Here is a 17,930-nt window from a genome sequence, read left to right on the forward strand (position 1 = left end):
CCAAGTTCCCCTCCCCCAGTGTTGGGGCATTTGGGGGGCTTCAGGGAGTCAGGCAAGCCTCTGGTGACATGAGGGTATGGGTCTACCTGAGTAGCCCTGGCCAAACCCCAACCTCTCTTATATAATAGGATGGCAGTAAGCCACCCTCATACTTTGCTGCGGGAGAGGGAGGTCACAACTTTTGGGGAGTGTTCTGTGACTTGAGAGAACTGCTGGCTATTCTGAGCCTTGTCCTGAAAGGAGGTAAGCAGATTTGTGGGGACCATCTATAGCCTTCCAGCTCGGGGCACCCCTCAGATGCTAGTGACAGCCCCTACCAGCCTAGGATCACCAGTCAGGCTTGGAGGATCCTGGGGGGCCCCAACAACAACTTCCCACTCATGGGTATCAGTGAGAGGTGATATTCTGGGTACCTACTCCATGCCATTCTCCACAGCACAGACAATCCTCATGTTCCATCATGTAGCCATCACAAACTCTCCTCAGACTTATTTATTCCAGGGGCTAAGAGGTCTTTGTCCTTCTGCACTTACTACTTTTTGAAAGTGAAAAAGTTAGTGTGACATGATGGTGTGAACTTGGCAAAATGATGACAATGCATCCAAGGAAAGCAAAACCAAAATGGATTTTCAGGGCACCTGCAGCCTCTGTGTCCCAATGAGTTGGTGACAAGATAGTGGACTCCCAGACAAGATGGCATCACTTGGAACACTCTGTCTTGGCCAACCCCCTTGATCCTTTCTGATATTTGTCTGATGTTGTCTTGAAGAACTTCTCAGATGAGGTCCCACTTCCTGTAGGGATGGCATCTCCCTTTGACCTGAACATAATTGAGCAAATGTTTCTTGCTCTGAAAGGCCTCCACAAAAATTTAGAAAAGCACTTTAACCTGAGAGATTGGAGCAGTTTTGTAACAGAAACTACCCCAAAGCTTATCAACAACCACCTGAGAGCTGGTACTCAGGGTTTCAGAAAACTGTTTATCCACCCAGAGAAGGCTCCCACCACATATATGAGTACATGTTTGAGGGCAAGCATGGTTGATACAGCGAATCATAAACTTCCAGGGATATGATTCAGTCAAGTTCTGGGGCCCTACTGAACAAGGCAGTTACACGAAGCAGTCTATGAAGGGGGAGTGAAGCTAAAGCAACAAAAAGAAAAAAGAAGGAGGGAGAGGAGGAGGTGGAGGAGGAGGAGGAAAGAGGAGGAGAGGAGAGAGGAAATATTTCCCAACTTATTCTACAAAGCCAAAGGCATCACAAGAAAGCAAAACTACCCCTTATGTACGTAGATGTAGACTGTCTCAACAAAATACTACCAAATTAAATCCAGCAACATATATAAAAAGTGTCAAGTTAGTGGCACCTGAGTGGCTCAGTTAGTTAAGCATCTGACTTGGGCTTGGGTCATGATCTCACAGTCATGGGTTTGAGCCCCACACTGGCTCTGCACTGGTGGTGTGGAGCCTGCTTGGGATTCTCTCTCTCTCTCTCTCTCTCTTTCTCTGTTCCTTCCCCACTTGTATTCTCTCTCTCAAAATAAATAAATAAACTTAAAAAAAAGGGTCAGGTGGAATTTATCCCAGGAACTCAAGGTTGATTTAACATAGGAAAATCAAGCAATGTAACATGCCATACTAATAGAATAAAGGACCAAACCACATGATCATCTTAATACACACTGAAAAAAGCACTCAACAAACCATAAACATCCCCAGACTGGTAGAGACCATCCACAAAAAACCCTTGGATAGTATACTCAGTAGTGAAAAGCTGAAAGCTTTCCCTTATTATCAAGAACAACATAAGCATGTTCACTCGCACTACTGCATTCAACATTTTACTGGAGGTAGTAGTAATAGCAATTAGGCAAGGAAATGAAATAAAAAGGATGCAAATTGGAGAGGAAGAAGTAAAAGTATATCTAGTCACAGATGACATGATCTTATGTATAGAAAATCCTAAGGAATCCACCCAACAAAATAACTAACAATTAGTCCAGTAAAGGTGCAGGATACAAGAGTAATATATTTGAAAAGACTGTATTACACAATTGAAATTTTCTAAGAGAATGGACCTTAAATGTTCTCACACAAAAAAAGTAAATATATGATGTGATGCATGTGTTAATGAGCTATATAGGAAGAATCCTTTCCCAGCGTTTAAGTAAATCAAATCATTGTGATGTGCACTTCAAATATCTTGCAGGAGGAGCGCCTGGGTGGCTCAGTCGGTTGGGCCTCCGACTTCAGTTCACATCATGACCTCACATTTATGGGTTTGAGCCCCATGTCGGGCTCTGTGCTGACAACTCAGAGCCTGGAGCCTGTTTAGGATTCTGTGTCTCTCTCTCTCTGCCTCTCCCCCTCTCATGCTCTGTCTCACTCTGTCTCAAAAATAAATCTAAAAAAAACATTAAAAAATATCTTGCAGGATATTTCAATAAAGCTAGAAAAAAAATTATATCTCAATAAAGCTGGAAAAAATCCCCAAATCAATTGTATTCCTTTCTATACACTAGCAATGAATTATCCAGAATGAAATTAAGAAAATAATTCTGCAGGGCGCCTGGGTGGCTCAGTCAGTTAAGCGTTCGACTACGGCTCAGGTCAGGATCTTGCGGTTTGTGGGTTTGAGCCCCATATCGGGCTCTGTGCTAATATCTCAGAGCCTGAAGCCTGCTTTGGATTCTGTGTCTCCCCTCTCTCTGCCCCTCCCATGCTCATGCTCGGTCTCTCTTTGTCTCTCAATAATAAATAAATGTTAAAAAAAAAAAAGAATTCTGCTTAGTCTCAAAAAGAATAAATATATTCATAAAGATATTTAGAATATGTCAATTATATCTCAGTAAAGCTGGAAAAAGGATGCTTAGAATAATTTTTAAAATTTTTAAGTGTTTATTTTTGAGAGAGAGAGAGAGAGCAAGTGTGCGCACAAGTGGGGGAGGGGCAGAGAGAGAGAGAGGGAGATACAGAATCCAAAGCAGGCTCCAGGCTCTGAGCTGTCAGCACTGAACCTGACATGGGGCTCAAACCCACAAACTGCGAGGTCATGACTTGAGCCAAAGTCAAATGCTTAGCCAACTGAGCCACGTTTTCAGGCACCCTTAGAATAGGTTTAATAAAAGAAATGCAAGACTTGTACACTGAGAATTACTAAACATCATTGAAAGAAATTAAAGAAGACCTTATTAGTGGAGAGACATCGCATGTTCATAGACTGGAAGACAATATTGTTAAAATGACAGTATTCCCCCGGGGTGTCTGGGTGGCTCAGTTGGCTAAGCAACCTACTCTTTATTTCAGCTCAGGTCATGATCTCACAGTTCGTGAGATAGAGCCCCCTACCTGGTTCTGCACTGACAGCATGGAGCCTACATGGGATTCTTTCTCTCCTATTTCTCTGCCCCTCTTCTGCTCTCTCTCTAAACAAACAAACAAACAAACAAAAAACAGTAACAACAAAATGGTGATAGTACTCCCCAGATCTGTCTGCAGATGCAGTGTAATGCCTATCAAAAGCCCAACTACCTAGTTTACCAAAATTATCAAAATGATCCTAAAATTCATATGGAAATTCCAAGAACCCAGAATAGCCAATACAATTTTGAAAAAGAGTGAAGCTGGAGGGATGGCTGGCTGGCTACGTCTACAGAGCAGACTGATCTCATGGTTGTGAGTTTGAGCCCCATGTTGGGTGGAGAGATTACTTTAAAAAATCTTTTAAGAACGTTAAAAAATGTTTAAAAAATGCTGGAGTACTCACACTTCTTGATTTCTTTTTTTTTTAATGTTTATTTTTGAAGGAAAGAGAGAGACAGGGCATTGAGGGGGAGGGGAAGACAGGGAGACACAGAATCCTAAATGGGCTCTCCAGCACAGAGCTTGACGCAGGGCTCTAACTCATGAACCATGAATCACAACCAGAGCTGAAGTCTTAACCAACTGAATCCACCCAGATACCTCCACACTTCTTGATTTCTAAACCGATTACCAAGCTACAGTAATCAATGCATTGTGTTACAGAAAAAAGAACAGACATCTGGATCAACAGAACTGAGAATTCAGAAATACAACCAAATAATTAATTAATTTTAGAGAGAGAGAGAGAGAGCACAAGCAGGGGGAAGGGCAGAAGGAGAGAGATGGAATCTTAAGCAGGCTCCACGCCCAGTGCAGAGCCTGATCAAGGGCTCAATATCACAACCATGAGATCATTACTGGAGCTGAAATCAAGAATTAGATGCTTAACCAACTGAAAACACCCCAGACACCCCATGACCAATTAATTTTTAAAAATGTATGTCCCATTTAAATTTATGGCAGATTGATTTTTTAAAAAATAGACTTTATTTTTAGAGAAGTTTTTGGTTCACAGCAAAATTGAGCAGATGGTAGAGTCCCGATATATCCTCTACCTCCACACAGGCACAGCAACCCCCCCCCAAACTATCAATATACCCCCCTCTGCACAGAGTGGTACACGTGTTATAATTGGTGAGCCTACAGTGACACATCGTTATCAGTCACGGTCCATCGTCTATATTAGAGTTCACTGATGATGTCCTACATTCTATGGATTTTGACACATGTATAATGTGCCTCCACCATTATTGTATCATACAGAATTGTTTCACTGTCCTAAAAATCCTGTGCTTTCCCTATTCATCTTTTGCTCCACCCTAACCCTGGCAATCACTCATTGTTTCTGTTTCCATAGTTTGGCCTTCTAGAGAATTTCATATAGTTGGAACCACACACTATGCAGCCTGTATCTAAACAATCTAGGGGTGCCTTGGTGGCTCAGTCAGTTAAGTGTCCGACTTTGGCTCAGGTCATGATCTCCCCATTCGTGAGTTCAAACTGTGCATCAGGCTTAGAGCTGATGGCTCAGAGCCTGGAGCCTGCTTTGGATTCTGTGTCCCTCTCTCTCTCTCTGCCCTTCCCCTGCTTGTGCTCTTTCTGTCTCCCTCTCTCTCTCTCTCTCTCTCTCTCTCTCAAAAATAAACATTAAAAAATTTAAACAATCTAAAAGATTGAGTTTTTTCACTTAGTAATATGCATTTAAGATTCCTTCATGCTTAAAAAAATTTTTTTAATGTTTTTTTTTAATTTTTGAGAGAGATAGAGACACAGACAGAGCACAAACTGAGGACAGGCAGAGGGAGAGGGAGAGGGAGACGCAGAATCTGAAGCAGGCTCCAGGCTCTCAGCTGTCAGCCCAGAGCCCAACATGGGGCTTGAACCCACGAACTGTGAGATCATGACCTGAGTTGAAGTTGGAAGCTTAACTGACAAGTCACCCAGGTGTCCCAATTTCTGCATGTCTTTTAATGGCCTGATAGCTCATTTCTTTTAAGTGCTGAGTAATATTACATTGTCTAGATGTATCCTCGTGCATTTATCCATGCACGTACGAAGGACGTCTTGGTTGCTTCCCAGTTTTGGCAATCACGCACAGTCCATGTGTAAGTTTTGGTGTGGACATAAGCTGTCAACTGACTTGGATAAATATGGGTATATCTTGGAAATATTGCAGGTTTGATTCCACTGATTACAGCAAATAGCACAATAAAGCAAGTCAAATGAGAATTTTGATTTCCCAGTGCACATAAAAGTTATGTTTATACGGTACTGTAGTCAAGTGTGCAACAGCATTATGAAAAACAATGTACATACCTTAATGAAAAAATAATTTGTTGTTAAAAATGCTAAACACTATATGTATTTTAGTGAGTCAATATTTTTGCTGAAGGAGAAGTTCTTGCCTTGAGGCTAATGGCTGCTGACTGACCAAGGTGATGGTTGTTGAAGGTTGGGGTGATTGTGGCAATTTCTTAAAATAAGAAGACATGAAGTTTGCCTCATTGATGGACTCTTCCTTCCACAATTTATCTAGTGTGCAATGCTGTTCGACAACATTTTATCCCCACTAGAATTTCTTTTAAAATTGGAGCCAATCCACTCAAACCCTTCCACTGTTTTATCAACCACATCTATGTTATATTCTAAATCTTCTGTTGTCATTTAAACATCTTCACCAGGAGTAGATTCCATCTCAAGAAACCACTTTCCTTTGCTCATCCCTAAGAAACAACTGTTCAAGTTTTATCATGAAATTCCAGCAGTTCATTCCCATCTTTAGGCTCCACTTTTAATTCTAGTCCTACTACATCTGCAATTACTTCCTCCACTGAGGTCTTGAACCCTGCGAAGTTATGTGTGAAGTTTGGAATCTACTTCTTCCAAACTCCTGTTAATGTTGATATTTTGACCTCTTCCCATGAGTCAGAAATGTTCTTTATATTTTAAATTTATTTTTGAGAGAGAGTGCGCACAAGCAGAGAGAGAGGGAAACACAGAATTGGAAGCAAGGTTCCAGGCTCTGAGCTGTTACCCTAGAGCCCAATGTAGGGCTCAAACTCACAAGCAGTGAGATAATGACCTGAGCCGAAGTCAGATGCTTAACCAATGGAGCCACCCAGGTGTCCCTGAATCAGAGAAGTTCTTGATGGTATCTAGGATGGTGAATCCTTTTCACAACACTTTCCATTGACTCTGCCTAGATCCATCAAAGGAATCACTATCTATTGCAGTTAAAGCCTTGTGAAATGTATTTCTTAAATAATAAGACTTGGAAGTTGAAATTACTCCTTGATTCATGGGCTGCAGAATGGGTGTTGTACTAGCAGGCATGAAAACAACATTAATGTCATTATACATCTCCATCAGAGCTATTGGGCGACTGGTCACTGTCAATGAGCAGTAATATTTTCAAAGGAATCTTTTTTTTCTAGGCAGTATTTTTTAGTAGTGGGCTTAAACCCAGTAAACCATGTTGTAAATGGCTGTGCTATCATCCAGGCTTTGATGTTCTATACAGTGCAGATAGAATAGATTTAGCACAATTCTTTTTTTTTTTTTTTGAGTTAACATAATTCTTAAGGGCCATAGGATTTCTGGAGTGGTAAATGAGCATTGGCTTCCACTTAAAGTCACCAGCTGTATTAGCTCCTAATAAGACAATCAGCCTGTCCTCTGAAGTTTTGAAGCCAGACATTGACTTCTCCTCTTTAGCTATGAAAATGTTGGATGTTATCTTCTTCCAATAAAAGGCTTTCCCATCTACATTGAAAATCTGTTGTTGACTTTAGCCTTCTTCATGAATTATCTTAGCTAATCTTCTAGATAACTTGCTGTAGCTTCTCCATCAGCACTTGCTGCTTCACACTGCACTTTTAGTTGTGGAGCTGGCTTCTTTCCTTGAACTTCATGAAGCAACCTCTGCTGACTTCTAACTTCTCTTCTGCAGCTTTCTCACCTCTCTCAGCCTTCATGGAATTGAAGAGAGTTAGGGGATTGCTCTGGATTAGGCTTTGGCTTAAGAGAATGTTGTGGCTGGTTTGATCTTCTATCCATACCACTCAAACTTTCTCCAGATCATCAATAAGGCTGTTTCTGTTTCTTATAATTTCTCTATCACTTGTGTGTTCACTGGAGTAGCACTTTCAATTTCCTTTAAGAAAGTTTCTTTTGCACTCTCAGCTTGGCTAACTGTGTGGTGCAAGAGACCTAGATTTTGGCCCGTCTTGGCTTTGGACATGCCTTCCTTACTAAGCTTACCCATTTCTTCCTTTTGATTTCAAATGAGAGATATATGACCCTTTTACTTGAACATTTAGAGGCCATTGCAGGGTTATTATTTGGCCAATTTCAATATTGTTTTTCTCAGGGAATAGGGAAGCCTGAGGAGAGGGAAAGAAATGAGGGAACAGGCAATTGATGGAGGAATCAGAGCACACACATTTATCAATTAAGTGTGTCATCTTACATGGGCATGGTTTTTGGCACCCCATAACAATTACAAGAGTAACATCAAAGATCACTGATCACAGATCACTAAAACAGATGTAATAATAATAATAAAGTTTGAAGTATTATGAGAATTGCCAAATGTGACAGAGACACAGAGACACAAAGTGGGTAAATATTGTTGGAAAAATGGCACTGATAGACTGGCTCAAAGAAGGCTAGCAATGCTCAATGCAATTGATAAGATTTATTTTTAAAAATGTAATAAAGTGAAACAATAAAATAAAGTATGACTGTACCAAGAAGTGTGATTGCTGAATCATCTGGTTAAGAATATGTTTAATGTTTTAAGAAACTACCAAACTGTCTTCCAAAATGGCTGTACCATTTTGCATTCCCAGCAATGAAAGAGAGTCACTATTGCTCAGTATCCTCAGCAACATTTGTTAATGTCAGCATTTTGGATTTTCTCCGTTCTAATAGTTGTGTAGTAGTATCTCATTGTTATTTTAATTTTCAGTTCTCTAATGACATATGATGTTGAGTGTCTTTTCATATGTCTGTATTGTTGTACCCAGATTTTAATATCGCCCCCAAAAACCAGAGAGCACCAGGGAGGCTGAAGCACGCATGCAAAAGCAAAGGGCTTTATTACGAATTTAGGCCCGGCCAGCCTAAATTCGGGCTCACAGACTTCAACAACACACTGGATCCACGTGGAGTGAGCCCTGAACATGGCGGGGCAGGGCCTTTTATGAGTTTGGGAAGGGGAGTTACAGGAAATTGTGACACAGGTACAGGGGTCCAATCATTATAGCATCACATCATTGACAGTTACTTTAACCAATTACAGAGTGGACCCAGAACCCTCAGGTGGGGCGTGACTAGTCTTAACTTCCATCTTTAGGCCCGCCCTCAGAAATGTTAATGGTGTTAGCTGGCCTTCAAGGTCAGAGGGGAAACCTGAATCAAACCTGCATCCTTACAGTATATCTTTTTTGGTAGGTGTCTGTTCAGAACTTTTGCCCATTTTTAATTGGGTTGTGGTTTTCTTACTGTTGAGTTTTAAGAGTTCGTTGGGTATTTTGGATAACAGTCCCGTATCAGATATTTCTTTTGTAAATATTTTCTCCTAGACTATGGCTTGTCTTCTCATTTTTTTGATGGCCAATTGATTTTAAAAAATTTTTTTAACATTTATTCATTTTTGAGATACAGAGACAGAGTGTGAGTAGGGGAGGAGCAGAGAGAGAGGGAGACAGAATTGGAAGTAGGCTCCAGGTTCTGCACCTTCAGCACAGAGCCCAACATAGGGCTCAAACCCACAAATCGTGAGATCATGACCCAAGCCAAAGTCAGATGCTTAACCTAGTGAGCCACCCAGGTGCCCCGATGGCCAAATGATTTTTGACAAAAGTTGCAAGCTAATCCAACGTGAAAAAAATAATGGTTTTTTTTGACATACTGTCCTGGGACAACTGGATATCCACATGCAAATGAATGAAGTTGGACCCCTACCTCACACCACACACAAAAATGAACTGAAAATGGATCAAAGACCTAACTGTAATAGCTGAAATTATAAACTCTGATGTGACTTTATTTTTTTAAGAGAGAGTGTGTGAGTGGGGAAGGGGCAGAGAGGGAGACAGAGTCTGAAGCAGGCTCTGTAAGCAGCCTCTGTGCTATCAGCACAGAACCTGATATGGGCCTCACAAACCGCGAGATCATGACCTGAGTTGAAGCTTAACCAACTGAGTCACCCAGGAGCCCCTATATTAACATTTGTTAAGTAAAGCCCTGGAGGCACTAGATGGTGAACCTAGATTTGACAGAAGGCCATAAAATGTTTGAAATAGAAGAGTTTATTATTCGCAGATCCTAGAGGAGGTACACAGCATACCTTGAAGGACCACCACACTAGGAGGTTAAGATGAGGTGCAGGTTGAGAGGTGGGCAGAAGGTCCACAGGTGGAGTGCTTTGGGGTTCCCAGGCTAAGACTGGATTGGTCTATCTAAACTCAAAAGAGTGGGTTTTGGTAAACATTGCAGAGATGCTTGTTATCTGGAATGCACAAAGGAACGCCCTGGTGTTGGGTGAGAATGCTTATCAGAAGGGCCATTGGGAGAATCATATCAGGAACTTACATTTACTTGTGAATCTGTGGGCTCTTATCTAGGGTGTACACTCTTGGGAGGGGCCAGTATCAGTTTAAGACCCCTGTAGGCTACTAAGCCACACAAAATAGTTGCTGAAGCAGCAACATTATGGACTAGTTTTTAGATAAACTCTCCACAAACTCGTAGATCTTCATGGCCATGGGTTAGGCAATAGTTCTTAAAATTGTTAATGTTTATTTTCTTTATTAAAAATTTTTAAAATGTTTATTTATTTTTGAGAGAGAGAGACAGAGCATGAACAGGGGAGAGAGAGAGGGAGACAAAGAATCCAAAACATTCTCCAGGCTGCGCGCTGTCAGCACAGAGCCCGACGCAAGACTCGAATTTATGAACTGTGAGATCATGACTTGAGCCAAAGTTGGCTGCCCAACCAACTGAGCCACCCAGGTGCCCCTTTAAATGTTTACTTTTGAGAGAGAGAGAGAGAGAGCCCTCTCACAGTTCAGGAGCAGAGAGAGGAAGACAGAATTCAAAGCAAGCTCTATGCTATCAGTGCAAAGCCAAATGCAGGGCTCGAACTCACAAACTGTGAGATCATGACCTTAGCCCAAGTCTGATACTTAACCAACTGAGCCACCTAGGCACCCACAAATTTAAAACTTTTGTGCTTCATAGGACACCATCAAGAAAGTTAAAAAGTAATAATTTACAGAATGGGAGAATATATTTGCAAATCATATATCTGGTAATGGAGTTGTATCCAGAATATATAAAGAACTCTTGGGGCATCTGGGTGGCACAGTCAGTTAAATGTCCAACACTTGATCTTCTCTCTGGTCATGATCTCACTGTTCATGAGTTTGAGCCCAGCTTTGGGCTCTGCGCTGACGTGCATGCTCGCTCTCTCTCTTGCTCTCTCTCTCTCTCTCTCAAATAAATACACTTTTAAAAATTAAAAAAAAAAAACAACTCTTAAGGAGCATCTGGATGGTTCAGTCAGTTAAGTTTCTGACTCCCAATTTCAGCTTAGGTCATGATCTCATGGTTTGTGACTTTGAGCCCCATGTCAGGCTCCGGGCCAATGGTGTAGATTCTCTCTCTGATTCTCTCTCTCTCTCTGCCCACTCTCTCTTTTTCTCTCTCTCTCTCTTTCAAAATAAATAAACAACAACAACAAAAAGAACTCTCAAAACTCAATAATAAAAAGATAAATACACTAACTTAAGAATGGGTAAAGAATTATCATGGTTGCACTATATGCTAACTTGGATGGATATTTAAAAAATAAATGAATTATTTAAAAAAAGAAATGGAAAAAAAAGAATGGGTAAAGGATTGGTAATGGGACATTAGGTAGCTGTACTTGTGGTGAAGTGAACATAGTATAATAAGTAAATTTGTCAAATCATTGAGTTGTACACTTGAAACTAATATAACACTGTGTCAACTATACTCAACCAATCAAAAGCTATTTCGCCAGTTAAGAAAATGGCCAATTGTGATTGAGGTCCAAACCTGGGACCCACCCCCTGAAACAGTCGGACCCCGCGCGACTGCGGTGGTAATCGCGTGGGCAGAGAGCCAATCAGGACGCTGTGCGTGAATTGGCAAGCAGCAGTTGGGCGCGTGGTGTTGCGCTGGACGGAGGTGGATTACTCCTTGTGGCCAGGAGGCAACCATCATGGTACAGTGGGTGGCCTCAGTGAGGGTGGGGGTGAGTCTTGGAGGACAGGCCCTGGTGGCAGTGGGATGCAGGGGTGCTCCGAATCGGCAGTGCCAGGATGCTGGTACCACCAGGGATCCAGTTCAGAGCATGTGGGTCTGGGGTTAGCGTCCGCCGGCCTTCCCCTTCCAGGCTCTTCCTTCCCTAAGCAACACCAAGTGTTGACCTCGAATTCTCTCCTACTTGTCCCTGTTACTCTGTGGACTGACCAGGGCACTTATTAGATAGGCATTATTTACAACGTCTTGAAATAAGAATAATAGAAAACGCCATATGCTGAAAAATCTTGCTTATTCCATTAGATAGGGTATTTACTTATTTATTTTTGGTTGGTTTATACTTAGAATTTTCTTAGAGCCAAACCAAGCAAACAGGAATAGATATGTTTATATACCCCTTTCTTGCACCAAAAACAGCACACAGTATAACCCTTGCACCTTGTTTTTTTCATTGTACGAAAAATCCAGCACCCTCCAAATCAGCATACAAAGATTTGCTTTGTAGTTTACTGCCGCATAGTGTGTGGCTGTAGATTTTTCAGCCTGTTCAGTGTCTCTGGATACTTGGAATCCCTGCCCTCCCCCCAGTCTTTTATACATGACACTGCAAAGAGTAATCTGTGTATGTGCCATTTTGACTGGTGTAGGTGTTTTCCGGATGCCAGAAGTGGATGGCTGCGATTTTGTAGATTGTCAGATCCCTTTTTATTGGCAACATATGAGAATTTCTGTCTTCCCACAGCAGGCAAAGCTTCTGCCTTTAATTCGTGCATTTTTTAAAATTTATTTTTGAGAGACAGAGAAAGCACGAGCAGGGGAGGGTCAGAGAGAGGGAGATACAGAATCAGAAGCAGGCTCCAGGCTCTGAGCTGTCAGCACAGAGCCCGACATGGACCGTGGAGCCCGAACCCACGAACCGTGAGATCATGACCTGAGCCTAAGCTGATACTTAACCAACTGAGCCACCCAGGTGCCCCAATTCCTGCATTTTCATATCCTCAGCTCATAGATCTACTAGGAAGTTGTTGAATTAATCCATTAATAGTTTACACATCAGTGGAACCCAACCAACACTTCTGTCATTGTGTGCTTCCGAAACAAGTGATGCCCAAGAGACAGTCTTATGTAGAGAGCAGCCAGAATAATCCTGTACATATTATATATATACACACATATAACTGTATATATACAAACTATATAATAATTCACTGTATAATAATTCATACTAACCTCTGCATTCTTTCTCTGTAAAGCTTCTGGTTTTGAGGCCTCTCCTATTGGTTATTGCAGAGCATGAAATCAAGCTGCTCACAAAAATCATTTGTAGAGGTGAATCATTCCAAGTGTAAAGGAAAGATAACTTCTATTGCCAGACAGGTACTAGAAGATATTTATGCATTTCATCATTTTTAGGAGCTGTTAATTCTTGGCAGAGGCTTTGTCTTAAAAAAGAAAAACACCATAATTAATACTTTCAGAAGAGCTGTTCTGTCTTTGTTGGTTGATATGATAGGGGCTTCTGACGTCAAAATGCCTAAATTTTGATTTTTAAAGTTCATAGTACTTAGTTGAATGAACTAAATTAGGAACTTCTGGGGAGGGGGAAGGGATGGCAAGTCAGTGTGACTATAACCCTAAAGAACTTACCCTGAGAAAATGTTGGCCATTTTAGGTACTTTTTCTTTGTTAGAAGGTTTGTGTCTAAAATGAATTTAATAGGACTCCTAGAGGGGCACGTGGATGGCTCAGTTGGTTAAGCATCTGACTTTTAGTTTTGGTTCAGGTCATAATCTCATAGTTCGTGATTTCAAGCCCCAACTCCATCTCTAGTGCTGGCAGCACAGAGCTTGCTTGGGATTCTGTCTCTCCCTCCCTTTCTACCCCTCCCCCGCTTGTGCTCTCTCAAAATAAACATTTAAATATGTTTATATTTAATATAATTTACTTATAAAGTTATATTTTATTATTTATATTACCTAGGTATTTATATATGTTTATTATTTTAGATTAAATATTAATAAATATTAAATATTATATATTACAAGTGTTTATTATTAAATGTATTTAGTGTAAATATATAAAATATAAATGTTTATATTATTTATTTACTAATAAACATTTAGAATAATGATAATAAAACAAAATAGGAAGCCTGGCAGCAGACATTTTGTTTAAAATCCTACTTTGTGCATCTCTGAGCCTCATCACAAAGTTGAGTACCTTCTGGAGAATTTATCCCTGCCTTTAAAGGTAATTTTTTCTGGCTCAGCATGGCAGTTTGGAATCAGAATTAGACTGTCAGCTGTGATCTAGTCCCTTGTCTTTCACTTATTAAAAACAAAACCAGAAGCAGAAATTTTAGGCTTCAGACTATTAGTTCTAAAAGCTAGTTGAGGGGCATCTGGGTGGCTCAGTTGGTTAAGCATCTGACTTTGGCTCAGGTCACGATCTCACAGTTCATGGGATTGAGCCCCTCATCAGGTTCTGTGCTGACAGCTCAGAGCCTGAAGCCTGCTTCAGATTCTGTGCCTCTGTCTCTCTCTGCCTCTCCCCTGTTTGCATTCTGTCTCTTTCTCTCAAAAAATAAACATTAAACAAAATTTTTAATGTGTTTTCTAGAATTAAAAAAATTTTTTAAACATTTTTATTTATTATTCAGAGACAGAGAGAGAATATGAGCATGGGAGGGGTAGAGAGAGGGAGAGACATAGAAACTGAAGGAGGCTCCAGGCTCTAAGCTCTCAGCACAGAGCGTGACGCGGGGCTTGAACTCACAAACCACGAGATCATGACCTGAGCTGAAGTCAGATGCTTAACTGACTGAGCCACCCAGGCGCCCCTGTGTTCTCTAGAATTTTATATAAATAGGGTCATTGAGTTCATTTTTTTTGTTGTAGTTTGGATTCTTTAACGTGTTGTAATTATTTTGAGATTCATCCATGTTGTTGCACGTATCAACATGGTTGCTTTGTATTGCTGATAACACCTTTTTTGTGTGGTAAAATACACAGGGCATAAAATTTACCATTTTAACCACTTAATGGTAATTCAGTAGTATTGAGTATATTTACATGTTATAGAAGTATCACCACTTCCAGAAGTTTTTTTTAATGTTTTTTATTCATTTTTTTTGAGAGACAGAGAGAGACAGCACGAGCAGGGGAGGGTCAGAGAGAGAGGGAGACACAGAATCCAAGGCAGGCTCCAGGCTCTGAGCTAGTTGTCAGCACAGAGCACAACGCAGGGCTCGAACCCACAAACCGTGAGATCATGACCGAGCTGAAGCCAGAAGCCAGATGCTTAACCAACTGAGCCATCCAGGCACCCCAGAACTTTTCTTTTTTAAAAACATTTTCTTAACGTTTATTCAGTTTAGAGAGACAGAGACAAAGTGTGAGTGGGGGAGGGGCAGAGAGAGAGGGAGACACAGAATCTGAAGCAGGCTCCAGGTTCTGAGCTGTCAGCACAGAGCCCTACATGGGGCTTGAGCTCACAAACTGTGAGATCATGACCTGAGCCAAAGTCAGATGCTCAACTAACTGAGCCACCCAGATGCCCCTATTCCAGAACTTTCTGTCACCCTCCAATCTTTTCCAGCTGTTAATTCCATCCAGTCTATTTTTCATTTCAGGCATTCTGTTTTCATCATTAACAGTTCAATTCAGGTCATTTTTATGTCATTCCTCATTTTTTCTTCGACCTTCATGAGCATCTGGATACATAATAGCTATTTTAATGTCCTTGTCTACTAGTTCTGTCATCTGTGTCATTTACGTGTCTGTGGGTCTGGTTTTTTTTTTCCCACGCATGCAAAAGCAAAGGGCTTTATTACGGGTTTAGGGTTTAGGCTCACTGGGGCCTAAACTCCGACTCACAGACTTTACCGGCATGGTGGAACCATGCTGAGAGCTCCGAACAAAGGTGGGGTAGGGCTTTTATGAGTTTGGGAAGGGGGAGTTACAGGAAATTGTGACATAGGTACAGTGATCCAATTATTATTACACAATATTATTGACAGCAGGTTTATCCAATTACAACATTTAGAGTGTTAACTAATCAGAGTAGACCCAGGACCCTCACATAGGGTGTAACTAGCCTTAGCTTCTATTTCTAGGCCTGCCCTTAGGAATGTTAAGGGTATTACAAGGGTGGTCCCTCTTGCCTTGGGCAATGTGTGCCCTTCTATTGTCTCAAACCTGTGTCCTTACATTCCCCCCTCTGTCTTGTAACTGACCCAATCCTGGGTCAGCTGAGTTACCATTGTACTTCCCTAAAGCCTGGCATAGCCCTCCTTGGTGTAAGGGGAATTTCTTACCCTGTAAAGGGCATAGGGAAGAAGAGTTTACCCAATTTCCGCCAGTCTCCATGGTTAATTTGGTAAGGGTCTCTTTTAGGGTTTCTAATATCTAGCGCTGTCTGGTTTACAAAAGTAAGAATGACAGCCAATTTGTTTCCTCGTTTGTCAGAATCCTTGGGCGTATAAGTGCAATACACCTTCATAATTCTTACTAACCTTAGCCAAATTGGTGGGCCGTCTAGCGGCCACTTGAGGACCCCCCCCATTAGAGTCTGGTGGTAAAGGAGTAGGCTCCCCTTAACTTTTGCTGTGTTGAAATCCCATGCCCAGATCAGAGACAATTAATACCAACAGAACATTCTATCAGGAACTTTTGCTGTTTCCCCAGCTTTCTGGGGCAACATTTGCCAGTCTGATGGCAGAGAGGCAGGACAGTTTATTTTACTGGACCGATGATTCCTCAGGCTTCTGCCATGCTAGACCAGCCAGCTTCCGGGGTGTGGCTGGAGCAGGGCTGGAGATCCCTGGAGTCAGAGTCTTTCTGTGGGTCTGTTTGTATTGATTATTTTTTCTTTTCATCAGGTCATACACTGTGTGTGCATGTGTGCGTGTGCACACGTGTATGTTTATACCTGGTAAGTTTAGATAGTATTAGGAATTTTAAATTGTTGGATGCTAGGGTTTTTCTGTTTTTGTTCTTTTTGGTATTTCCTTAAATACTTTTAGGCTTTTTTCTAGGATGCTATTAAATATCTAGAAATAATTTGCTCCTTTTGAGGCTTGTTTTTAAGCTTTAGGTGCATTTCAAACAGCCTTTAGTATAGGCCTCTATTAATGTTTATTTATTTTTGAGAGAGAGTGCGTGCAAGAGCAGGGGACGGACAGAGAGAGAGACAAAGGATCTGAACCAGGATCTGTGCTGACAGCACAGAGCCCAACGTGGGGCTTGAACACATGAAACAGGAGAGTAGGACCTGAACCGAAGTTGGATGCTTAACCAACTGAGCCACCCAGGCACCCCATTGTAGGCCTCTTTTGGCCCCACCAATGAGGACTCCCTTCAGCGCTATGTGAGTTAGGAGACCTTACCATCATGACAGATGTGAGCTCAGGAGTCCCTCACACATGGCTACTGGGTGGTGGCCCAGTGTAGACTCCTTGCTGGCATGCACTTCTACCTGTCTGTCCTCAACCATTCCAATAAATTACAGGAATCACTCAGGATCCTGGGTTAGGAATGCAAATTTCTGGGCCCTGGGCCTGCTGAATCAGAATCTTGGTGAGGAGAATGCCCATGCATCTACATTTTAATGGGTACCCCAGGAGATTTGTTTGATCAAGAATGTTAGGGAATCACTGTTCTGTTTCAACCTGCTTACAGTGGGAGTGGTACCAGCTTTGGCCTTTGAGAATCAGCCTTGAAATTTAGCTGCCAGAGAGCCATTTAAATTCTAAGGAAATTATTTTTTTTTTTGAGTGAGAGTGAGAGTGAGAGAACTTAAGTGGGAGTAGGGCAGAGAGAGAGAGAGGGAGACACAGAATCTGAAGTAGGTTCCAGGCTTGGAGCTGTCAGCACAGAGCCCAATGCAGGGCTCAAACCCATGAACTGTTAGATATGACCTGAGCTGAAGTCAGCTGCTTAACCGAAAAAGCCACCCAGGCACCCCCTTCTAAGAAAATTATCATGAGAAGTCTGTGAAATTAAAAAAGAAGTTCAGGGGCACCTGGGTAGCTCAGTCAGTTAAGCATCAGACTTTGGCTCAGGCCATGATCTTGTGGTTTGTATAGTATCAGGTTCTGTATCGAGCTCTGCTGTCAGCACAGACCCCACTTTGGATCCTATGTCTTCCTCTCTCTCTGCCCCTCTCTTGCTATCTTGCTCAAAAATAAATAAATAAACCTTAAAAAAGAGAGGGAGAGAGAAGTTTATTTCAGACTTCCAAAAAACTAAGTATAGATGTCTCCCAGATCTTCACA

The 17,930-nt window shown here is 41.5% G+C and overlaps 1 protein-coding gene across 1 annotated transcript in view; it reads left to right on the forward strand.

Annotated features, from left to right (window-relative positions):
• The first annotated feature begins 11,498 nt into the window (after positions 1 to 11,498).
• The window catches only part of LOC115277964 (leucine-rich repeat-containing protein 74B-like), a 17,903-nt gene continuing 11,471 nt past the window's right edge, over positions 11,499 to 17,930 (forward strand). The window contains exon 1 of the mRNA XM_029922382.1: positions 11,499 to 11,618. The gene's annotated coding sequence lies outside the window, so the exon portion shown is untranslated. The remainder of the gene's footprint in view (positions 11,619 to 17,930) is intronic.

Source organism: Suricata suricatta, chromosome 14, assembly GCF_006229205.1.
Source record: "Suricata suricatta isolate VVHF042 chromosome 14, meerkat_22Aug2017_6uvM2_HiC, whole genome shotgun sequence".
NCBI classification, from domain to species: domain Eukaryota; kingdom Metazoa; phylum Chordata; class Mammalia; order Carnivora; family Herpestidae; genus Suricata; species Suricata suricatta.